The sequence below is a fragment of the Jaculus jaculus genome, chromosome 20 (assembly GCF_020740685.1).
Source record: "Jaculus jaculus isolate mJacJac1 chromosome 20, mJacJac1.mat.Y.cur, whole genome shotgun sequence".
NCBI classification, from domain to species: Eukaryota; Metazoa; Chordata; class Mammalia; order Rodentia; family Dipodidae; genus Jaculus; species Jaculus jaculus.
The window spans coordinates 13,604,851-13,617,025 of NC_059121.1; positions in this window are offsets into that span (position 1 = coordinate 13,604,851).

Sequence of the window (12,175 nt, forward strand, 5' to 3'; positions counted from 1 at the left end):
GAAGTGGAGTTTATGTGCAGTTTAGTGTGGAGAAAGATATAAGTTTCTAGGTGCATATTTAGGAGAGGAGTGTGTGTAGCCCAAGCCAAGTGGAATTCCACGTTGCTCCCTGCCTCAGTATCCCTCAGTAGCCTAGGCTGCTCTTGAGGATGCAGTCCGCCTGTCTTATCCTCTCATATAGCAAGAGCTCATACCGCCAAGCCTGGCTCCCCTGTAGACTTTACTTTAAATCTAGATTACTTATACTGCCAAATACAATACAAATGTATATAGTTGTATGAGGAGTGACAAAATGTATGTATAGACATATATTTTCTGATATAATTTTTATAATAATTTTATAATAATTTCTGATATAATTGCATCAAAATTTGTTGACAAGGGCCATTGAGTTATGCACATGGAAGGCCAACCATACTACATGATAGTTGAGTCTTCTGATCTCTGTCTTCAGGTAATATTTCTAGTCAAACCTGAATTAATATGCAAATTATAAATTATGGCCATTTGAGTCCACAATAAGACATTTAGCTAATTTGGCCACAGTGAGCAGTTCAAAACAAAAGGTTTAATTATATTGATGGGTATAAAGTAGAATTGTTTCTCCTCATCTGTCAAATATTTTTAGCCAGGACAGATTCCTGTAACAAAGACAGATTAACACACACAAAAGAAAAGTTCATTCGTGTGTACACTGCACATTACTACAAGGAAAAGACATTTTAAGGCAATGGCAGAGAAGTCTGTCTTAAACATTATTTCACCAAGAAGCAGTAAATTTTAGGGAAATGACAAAGGACAGTCACTCCAAACTCTGGAGGTGGAGGACGTATAGGGAAGTAAATGTATGGGGAAGCTGGTAGCTTCCTTGGGCACTGCCATCTCTGAGCTGACAAGCAGAAATTGCAGAGAAGTCACATCCTATTTTAATGAAATAAATGAGGGCAGGAGGGTAGCAAGATACTTCATCTCTGTGCATATCTGGCCTGCTGTAGGAAAATAGAGGCCGAGTGCTCTTCTTTATCCCTTAGACTCAGGTGTGAGTGGGGGATACTTTGTTTGACTTCAGTATCATTTGTAATAGAGGTGACACTTCAAGTTGTGAATTCACCAAGGAAAAGGAGAGGATCCTTAAGATAATTCTGACCCTAGAAGGCAAAATATTTTTTTAAGTCACTTTAAAAGTTTCTGTTAGGACGATCAAAAAGCAAAGAATTTCCCTGAGCATTTGAAGAACAAATGAGGAGTGCTCAATACATTTAAGAGGCCAAGATGGATGAGAAAAGTTCACTGGTTTGCCTTGAGACAATACAGATGTGGGTCCCTCCTGGGTTGGGTGACAGTCTTAATCCTTAGAGTCTTATTCTCTGACTATTTTTCCTAAGAGATGACGATAATATCTACAGAGTTATTGTGAGGTACTGATGGCTTTCTCCAATGGAAGTGCTTATAATTCTGTCTGGCATGTACTAAACCATAAATCTTAACTATTATCCTTAGTGTCTTTTCATCTTTTTCCCTTTTCTCTGTTGGCTTATTTTATTTTGGTAGAATCAGTCTAGGTGGTGGCAAGATTGGGAAATTGTGGCTACAGACTTATGTAAGTGAGCTTAGCGACCCTGGTGAGAAAAGCTCCAGCAAGGGTCGGGAGCTGAGTCTCAGACTTGAACCACATGTCCATTTCTATGAAGGGAACTAGTGAAATTAACTGAGCTGACTCATACAAGGTGTGGTATTGGGAGATTAAGCATGGTCAAGGGACAAAGGCATTAAAGCATCATAAAAGTATGTTTTGATAGGGCAATCCACTGAGCAGAAATGCAATAAGACCAGAAAGACATCAAATAGTCCCTATGTGTGTGGGTAGCCCTTTAGTCACAAGTCTAGTACTAAAAGTACTGAAGAAGATAGGCAGCGTTGGAAATTGGTAGGCAACAGGGTGAGGGAATAGGAGAGGCTCCAAAGTCTTGTGAACTCTGCACTCTTCACTAATTAAAAGATTAAGTGGATGTGTTCCAAATGAAACTGAGGCCACATGACATCAGGAAAAAAAAAAAGAAAGGAAACTTCTGATGCTCTAACTGTACCTAACCAGTTGTTATTAGAACAAAGGTAATTCCCATCAAAATACTCTAGTGATAGCTTTTTAACATCATAGTGTTATTGCATAAAACATATGTAATTTATATATATTTTACATATATTTATATAATATAATTTATATATTTCAAAATAAAATATAAATACTAATAAAATTCAAAGCAGAACATTTTTATTTCAATCATCAATATTACCCCAAAACCCTCAATCCTTAAGATACGTCAATAGGTAAAAAATCTTTCGATGGAAGAAAAACATGATATTTTGAAAATACTGAGGTTGTGAGAATAATGATTTTTGAGCCACATCATTTTGGGCAAAGTCATGTGAACAACTTTGAGTCAAAATTTCCTTAACTATAAAAATGGGTTATTGTAAATGGTATGTTTTAACCAGATACTGTTACTCTAAAGTAAAAAAAAAAGCATCTGAAATTGTTTATAAACCATCATTTAAATATTGCTTTCTGTGAACAGCTTTTACTGTTGTAGGAGGTTAGCTGTCATAATGATCATTAAGTGAAGATGATATTAATTTACTAACCACTTTTCACAGAATATAGCCTTTTAACACTAACTTTTCATTTAAGTGGTCTCTTCCTTTTTTATATTTATATATTTATATGAGAGAGAGAGAGAGCACACCAGAGCCTCTAGCCACTGCAAGTATACTCAATGCATGTGTTGCCTTGTGCTTTACATGGGTACTCGGGAATCAAACCCGGGTCTTTAGGTTTTGCAGGCAAGCACCTTAACCACTTAGCCATCTCTCCAGCCCCCTTATCCAAAATTCTGAAGTCAGTTTTCAATAATCAGTTTGCTGCTCCTCACCTCATGTTGTCTCTGCCATATTAATAATTCAAAACAACCTTGTGCAGCAAATTCATTTAATCTAAGACAGAACATCATTGGTTTCAAAGAAGTCACATATTCCTCCATGTTCATGTTGTGGGCTCCTTTCCTCATGTTGCTTGTTTGGTTTCAGATTTTAAATGAAATTAGCTTCTGGAAGCAATTGTTACTTATCAGAAAGAGGAAATGTGTGTGGAGAGGGGGTGGTAAGATAAATTGGATTTATGTTTGCTGCCTTCCCAAAGGACATGTGATTCTACCTACCCTTGTTCATATTTAAACTCCATACTGTTTGTCTCAGTGATGAGGCAGCTTAGGAGTGACAGAGCCCATGGCGAGCAGCTTATTCTTGGGTAAGTGCAGGAATTATCCTTGGGCCTTTGGAGAAAATCTGTGTCATTGCACTTTCCTGCAGGTCAGAAATGTCGGAAGGGCCTGACCTTTTCTTATCTCTGCCCTCTTCCAGTCCCTTCTGTGAAGGCCCTTCCTAAAGACAGTTACGGTTTCCTGTAGAGTGGGAATTCCTCCAAGCATGAAAATTAGCCATTATTACCTGTGGTGTGACTCGGTGTCCACCTCCAGGAAGAAGTAATGGATGGAAAACAACGAGAGCACGTCCCCAGATCATCTCTTTTGAAAGTAGAGAGTGCAGGTCAGTCTCAAGAACATCTTTCACAGAAGAGGCCTCTGAGGCTAGTTCTAGATTGCACTATAGAAAGCAGAGCTGGGCTGGAGAGATGGCTTAGCGGTTAAGCGTTTGCCTGTGAAGCCTAAGGACCCTGGTTCGAGGCTCGGTTCCCCAGGTCCCACATTAGCCAGATGCATAAGGGGGCGCACGCATCTGGAGTTCGTTTGCAGAGGCTGGGAGCCCTGGCGCGCCCATTCTCTCTCTTTCCCTCTATCTGTCTTTCTCTCTGTGTCTGTCGCTCTCAAATAAAAATTAAAAAAAAAACAAAAAAGGAAAAAAAGAAAGCAGAGCTCACCTCATACTAGAAACATGAGCGTCTTCAATGGCAAAGTCAAAACACCTGAGGTCAATTCTGGTGAATGGCTATAGGAAGCAAAGATGTGTGCACATATACTGTGAATTTGCATGTACTACGTAAGACTGGGTGCATGCTATTCTTAGGTAACAAAAGTTCGTTATGTCAAACACGAAAAGTTTCCCTCGGATCTCAAATCACTCTTCTGCAGTCTAAGGCTCTACCACTGAGCTATATCTACTCAAATCACTATTCTGAAACCATCACAACTACTCTCTCCAAGTCTATACTATACCATGTCATACCATACCACAACACACCACACCACACACACCACACACACACACCACACCATACCATATCATATCATGAACTCTACAGCACAGAGTTCACTTTGAGGTCAGGTATGGAATTAGAAACATTGAGATCTCAAGGGGATCAATCTTTTGGTGATATTATCCATGTTTAAAACTCATATGTCCATTATTCTCAGACTCCCCAAAAATGACTTCTAAGACAGAGAGTTGACATTCACAGACCCCATCGTCTCTTGGTAAGCACTCTGGACTCTGAATGCAGAGAGTTGGCATCCAAATGCCCCTTTAAAAGACTAGTAAAGGGCTGGTTAAGGCACTTGCCTACAAAGCCAAAGGACCCAGGTTCAATTCCCCAGGACCCATGTAAGGCAGATGCACAAGGTAGCACATGCATCTGGAGTTCGTTTGCAGTGGGTGGAGGCCCTGGCATGCCCATTCTCGTTCTCTCTATCTTCTTCTCTCTCAAATAAATAAATACATTTTTTAAAAAGACCAGTCACTATCCTAAATATAAAAATATCCTCACAGAATAAGACCTATTAAAATTTTTATAAAAACCCCAAGACGCCTTGTTTTATATCAGTGCCTACATTGTAACATTATATAGAACACCACTAATAAGAAGACAGGGAATTAAGATTTTCAGATATTCTTTTAAAATTCTCTGAACTTGTAAATTTAAATGGATACTTTTGAGTTTCTTAGCTCATAAAAAATGAAAGCAAGCCCCTCTGGGCCCTGGTTAGGTTTTTATGTTTATCCTTTCCCACAATTCAAAACAGCAGAATACCTCTCATCTAAGTAGATTTTATGATTGTTTTAAAATTGAAAGTAGTATATTTAAATGCAAATTTTCTTGAGTCACACGGTTTTGACTGTGGTGTATCTGTGGACTTATGTAACTAAGAGCTTTCTGATGCTTTGTTGCTTAACACCTTAAGTATGTGTAGCAAACTGTATGTTATTTTCATTAGTTTTGGGTTTAAACTTAGTTTAGCTAATGAGCCCATTCTGCTGTAATTTAAGATATAAACTTTAAGCAAGTGATATATAAATTATTTATGGCTTATGTAATCCATGATGGTCCGTTAGCCATGTGCAAAATATGTGTGCACATCTACTTTTCTGTGGAGGAAATTTCAGCGCATTCTCAAAGAAGTATGTGGTGCAGAAGGAAAAAAAGATGTTTAAAAGTTGGGGCTGGAGAGATGTCTCCGTGGTTAAAGCTGCTCGCTTATAAAGCCAGATGTCCTGGGTTTGATTCCCCAGTCTTCAGGTGAAGTCAGGTACACAAAGTAGCATGTGTGTCTACAGTTCATTTCCTGTATAAGGAGGCCCTGGCATAGTCATTGTTTTCCTTCTCTTTCCCTCTTTCTTATTGTCTCTCTGTCTTTCTCTCTCTCTCCTCTTTCAAATAAATATTTCTTTAAAGTTACTAAGTTAGATAATCATCAAGATCGTGTAACAAATGCTGTTCGTACTAATAGATGTTATGTTGTTAGCAGACAATTCGTAGCTACCATTTTCTCTAAACGAAGACTCAGAGCCAAACAGGAAACACTGTCATGTGAGTATAGATCGCACACCACCATTCCATTTCCCCAAGCCAGGCAGGGCAGACTTTGGCCAAGGACTGTCATGTGATATTAATCCTTATCTCAGTATGAGATCAATTCTGTGGTGTAATTGAGTCCCAGCACTTGCCCCAGTAGCAAATAAAAGTGAGTCACTAGTGGAGACCACATCCTTGAGAGCCTTTGGTTCCCAGCCTCGGTCTGGTTTCCTCTCTCCCCTTAACTGCAAAGTGCTCACCAGAGACCACCTGAGTAAGATTCCCCATATCAGGTTGTGCTTTCAGGGAAATGAAATAATGCATCCGTCTTTGAGTCCCAACATTTAAAAAAAATTTTTTATTGTTTTGCATTTTTTTATATGAGAGACCAAGAGAGTGGGGGAGCAAAAGACTGAGAGATAATTGGAGTGCCAGGGCCTTAGCCACTGAAAACGAACTCCAGACATGTGTGCCACCTTGTGTCCACCTTGTGCATCTGGCTTACATGGGTTCTGGGGAGCTGAACCTGGGTCCATAGGCTTCACAGGAAAGTGCCTTAACTGCTAAGCCATCTCTGCAGCTTAAGTCCTAACATTTCTATGAGCCTAGAAAGTAGTTTTAGGATGTGACTATGAAAGATGGGTTTCTCAGGTCATTCCTTCTGGATTATTCTGGAGCTAATGGCAATGAGTATATTATCATCAATGATTAGTAGAATTTGATAGTTCCTGGCAATGTAATCCTTGCTAAGATCTTATGAGTTCACTACAGTGAACCTGGATGAGATATAGATGTAAAGAGACCCACCAGTGGTCTGGTAAATGTCTGTTGTCTGTTGAACAATGTGAAGAACTAGAAATTGTGAAATTAGGTGGGTCTTGCTAAGTGGGAATGGTTTTGTTAAATGCAAATTCTAAGTGGTATATAACAAGTTTATAGCTGATACAGGCACTACTAAATTAAATCTTCAAGAGCTAGTGTGTATTTAACATTTTAAGAACATACTGAACCAGGCCTGATGATATAAGCCTATAATCCTGTGTACTTGGCATTTAACAGCCTGGGCTACACAGTGAGTTCAAGGCCATCTTGGACAACTTAATGAAACCTTGTCACAAAACAAAAAAGTAAGAAGAGGGCTGAGGATATGGCTAAGAGATAGAGTACTTGATTAGCATATGTGAGACCTTGGGTTTGATCTCCACAAAACTTAAAAACATACCATGGGGTACAGTGTACATGCCCTCAACATATGGGAGAATGAGGCAAGAGTTTTTCAAGTTTGATCCCAGCCTCATATTTGTAGCAACACTCTTAAAAGGGAAATAGTGTTAGGAAGGAATGAAGGCAGGAAGGATAGAAGGAGGAAAGAATGAAAAGAGAGAAGGAAGAAGGAAAGGAGAGAGTGAGAGAGAAAGAAGAAAAAAAGAAATTTAATTTTACTAATTTACATGTAATATTTTCATTGGAGATATATATATTTGTTTGTTTGGTTTTTGTTTTTTATGGTAGGGTCTTGCTTTAGCTCAGGCTGATCTGGAATTCACTATGTAACCTCAGACTGGCCTCGAACTCTTGGCAATCTTCCTACCTCTGCCTCCTGAGTGCTGGGATTAAAGGCGTGAACTAAAAATATATGCCCGGCTGTATATATTTTCATAATGTTAACAGTTCATAATGTTAACAGTTGAAAGTACAATGATGTAATCAAGTTGTGCCCGAAACACTGAAGTTTCCCAGTAACCAACTGAAGTATGCAACTTTAAATGAAATTTATAACATTTAAGTTTTAGGTCCTCCGTTGCCTGCACTATCCAACAACTGCAATGCTAATTAATTGTGTGGCCAGTGGCTTCTGCATTAAGTAGAATAGCTCTAAAAAAAAACCTTGTTAAGAGCCAGGCATGGTGGCGCATACCTTTAATCCCAGCACTCGGGAGGCAGAGGTAGGAGGATTGCCATCAGTTCGAAGGCACCCTGAGACTCCATAGTGAATTTCAGGTCAGCCTGAGCTAGAGCAAGACCCTACTTCAAAAAACAAAACAAAACAAAACAACAACAACAAAAAGAAACCTTGCTAAGTGGTTTAAAGCAATGAAGAAAAGAGAAATGAAAGGACTATGACATAAATATTATACTTTAAAAAAGTATTAAAGTATTAAACTTTAAAAAAGGGCTGCAGAAATGGCTCAGTAGTTAAAGGCACTTGTTTGCAAAACCTGACAGCTCAGGCTCAATTCCCCAGTACCCACAAAATTGTGTGTGAATCTAGTGTCAATTTGCAGTGGTAAGAGACCATAGTGAGCCTATTCCTCCCTCTGTCTTCTTACAAATAAAATAAATATTGTTTTAAAAATACAGTAATACCATCTTTTCATTTAGGTGAAGGGGATTTCTTGGGGAATAAGAGACCAAGTCTGAATGAATAATGGAAAAAAAAATTAACATCTCCTGATGATTCTGTGTTCACAGTATCTGGTTTTCACTTGCTACAAGTGGGACCAAAAGACTTGTCATCTTTGTTTTTACTTAAAAAGCTAGAAGATGTGGAGCAATTGCAAGAAACATGACCTTTATTGAAGAGGTACCACTCATGGGGTAGGACTTGACATAATTCCCCACCTGTCTTCCTAGAAGTTGCTATTGCTTTCTGAAAGGACTATGTCATCACCAGAATGGCTAATAACCGGTTTGCCAAATTAGCCAATTGCTCCAGTATCTTGACTCAGCTTCCTGACAACCCACTGTTTGTTCACATTGTAGACCACCTCAATGTGGGTCTCATTCTTCTGAGCCAAACGTTGTCTCATTCTCCTCCAAGGCCTTTTTCTCAGCTTCTTCCTGCCAGCTTGCTCTCTGGCCTCACTTCTTCCAGATCAGACTGTCCAGCACAGGCTGCTTAATTTGCCATCCAGTGGACCCTCTGAACTGCTGGTCCAGCGTGATAGCTGGTGAAGCTTTGCTGCCCCCTTCTGGTTTTAAAGGTCTATAATGAATGCTGGGAATTTTGATTGCATGCCTTTTCAGATGCTGGGGTGTGTATGTAAAGGCTGCATGCAAACAAATACTGTTGGTGTTAGTAAGCTCTATCATGGTGATAAAATGATTTATGAAAACAACTGAAAATATGGAAAGATCTATTTTTTTATTACAGTTTTACAAGATTCATTCAGCTCATGGTTTGCTGACTCCATTGCTTTGGGTCTGAGATGGGAGACAGAAGAAGGGAGGGAGGTAAGAAAGCAGGGAGAAGAGGGAGGAGGGAGAGAGGAGGGACCAGATGAATCCCTTCAAGATCATACCCACCGGCCTTTCACTAGGACCCACCTCCTAGAGCTTCCATCATCCCCAGCACTCATGCAAGCCTGGATCCACCAGTGTATCCCGGGATTGTTGACCTTCGGTGCTGTCATGATCCATTCACTTCCCGCTTGCGAGCACTGCTCTGTCGGGTCCATGTCTACAGCCCTGCAGGTCACAGGGGCACTTTACATCCAAATTGACTACTTACTGAGCAGACTGGGAGCCAAGAGGGCCAAGCACAAAGCAGTGAGGCCCATCAAGAAAAGTCTGTCTTCTTTTCAGAAGGGAAGAAACAAGCAAGGTGCACACACAAATGAGTAAAACATGGCAAATCAGGCAGTTTATGAAATATAAAGTTTGAATGGACATGTAGACTGAGAGTGTCATTTAAAATTTCCATTAGTCCAAGGACATTCTCTCTCTGAGAGTTCCAGGACATGAAGGAAGGTGCAAAGGAAACAATAAATTTGATGTCGTGGGGTTCTGGGTGTGTCTGAGGGACGGCTAGGAGACTGGGATGGCGGAAGCACCAGAGCACTGGGCTGATGGTACGTTAGCTGGCTCCACATCACTGTTACCTGGGTAACTGGCTCATAAGAAGGACAGACTTACTTTGGTTCATAGTGTGGAAGCTTCAGTCATCCCTCCGCTCTGTCAGGGGTGGGCTCATCTTAGGGCAGAACATCACTTGAGGTGGAGAAAGCTGCTCACCTCTTGGTGATTAGAAAACAACAGGAAGGGGCTGCGGCCCCATGATCCTTTAGGGCAAGTCCTTAATGACTAGTTTCCTTCTACTTCCTAAAGGTTCCAGCACTTTCCAGTGGCACTTGGAGTCAATCAAGTTGCAGACTTTAACAGAGGAGATCAGTAGGACATAGGCCAGAGAGCTAGGTGTGGAAGGGCACACATACCTGCATCTATGTGTATGGATAGACTCAGAGATACAGAGAAATACCCACATACACACATGCACACATGTGGAATGCAAGCTATTGGGAAGTTCTGAGCAGAGGAGAGAGCCCCTATGACATATATAAGTGGATCACAGTAAGGATTCTATGATGACGGATGGACTGCAGGCGTGGCCAGAGACAGTCATGGAAACATTGTAGGAGACAAGGAGCTGTCGTGCCTTGGCTCAGCATGGTAGAAGGGGATCAGTAAGAGATGACCACGTCTTAGACAAGTGCTAAGGATCGGGACATTTGTGGATGAACTGTATGAAGAGTATGAAATGGAGGTCTAAAAGATGGATGGATGACAAAACAACTGGGAAGCTGGAAGTTGCGCTTACTGAGGGAGAACGTCCAAAACGTTCAGTTGGGTAAATGGTGATACCCAGGAGATGAAGAGATTTTATTTGGAAATGTTTACTTTGAGATCTGAAGTGGACAACATACCAAGGATGAGATTAGCAGAGAAATCTGGGGTAGTGTTGAAATGTTAGGAGATATTCCCCCCGGATGGCATTTAGAGCCCTAAAGTCGAGTTAAGAACACTGACTCAATGTGACAGAAGTTGTTAACATTGAAATGCTAATAGTAGGAATACAGTTCTGATTTCCGTGGCCCATTTTGCCGCATTATGTGTGATAACTTTTTGTTCCTACTGCTTTTACCTATTTGAACTTACATGAAGCTATACTGCTAGTTTCCACATGGCATGATTATCTTCCTTATGAATTAATCTCACCTCTTTTCTTCTTAAAAATGTTTTATTTTATTTATTTATTTGAGAGTAAGAGGGAGAGAGAGAATGGGCACTCCAGGGCATCTAGCCACTGCAAACAAACTCCAGATACATGTGCCACCTTATGAATTTGGCTCACTTGGGTCCTGGGAAATCAAACCTGGGTCCTTTGGCTTTACCGGCAAGCATCTTAACGACTAAGCCATTTCTCCAGCCCTCTTTTCTCTTCCTTATTCACAATTGAACCAGCCACTGGCAGCCACAGGACAGTGAACACAAGTGTAATTACTGGCAGTGCTGTGGGATACTCACTGTGCTCTTCCGCGCTCCTAAGTCTACCTGTTCAACTACAGATTTCTCCATACCCTTTAGGACTCACCTGAACATCGTCCATAATGAGAAGCCTTTCTTGATATGTCAGGAAAGTCAGAACCTGGTGTTCCTTTTCCCGTGTCTTCAATGTGCCATGCTTTATTCCTCTCTTGCAGCCCTTGTCATGTAACTAGTTTTCTCCGTATGCTTTCTGCAACATGACTGTAATCCTCTAGATGACAGGGTTTGTGCTTAATTCAGTCTTACATACTTGATGGCACATGGTGAGTGCTCCGTAAATATTAAAAACAGATGCCGAACACAATGGTGCGATTTTCATTTGGGGTACTTTTATGTTCAGTAAATTAAAATTACATAATTTAGTTTGCTGCTTACAGTTGAGATGATGGCAAATAAAAGTGGAAAAGTTGTCCCTTTTCCTCTTTGGGATATAAGACACTGATCTAGTTATTTCATTTGACCTCATTTTAGTTGGCCCAAACAGATTCCATCTGAAGAAATGCAAGAGTTCATTCTTTAAGGCAGCTCCTGGCCAGACTCACATCAAAAGCCATCTGGAAAATGTATTCATGTTGGGCTTCCTGACTCCTCATACTGAGTTGGAAAGAGAATCCATTTGGGGAGATTAATTCTATAGTTCCCTGGTGCTGGTTGAGTCTCTCTCTTTTTTTAAATCAAGAATGATTGCAATGATTTTCCTTGGTTTAATCTCATACCTGTTACCAGGCAAACATTAACCCTAGGAATTTTGGTCTTTCTTTGCATGTTTTATGCTAATCCACTTTAAATTGACATCCCATCAGTTATTTATTATGCAAGTCTTTATCTAGCTGTGAAATGATTGTCCATATAGGAAACTGCTTTAGTGCCTCCCTACTTAAAAGGGTTCCTATTGAAACCAGCATGCTATCAAACTTGTACCTAGGCAAATAATCTTTTTAAAGAAACTTCTTATTGAACGCTACCCACGTGCTATGATGGTGACTAGGACAGAGCCCCTTGCTCTGATAATCTCTACACTTCAGTGGCTAGATAATAGGTGACAGT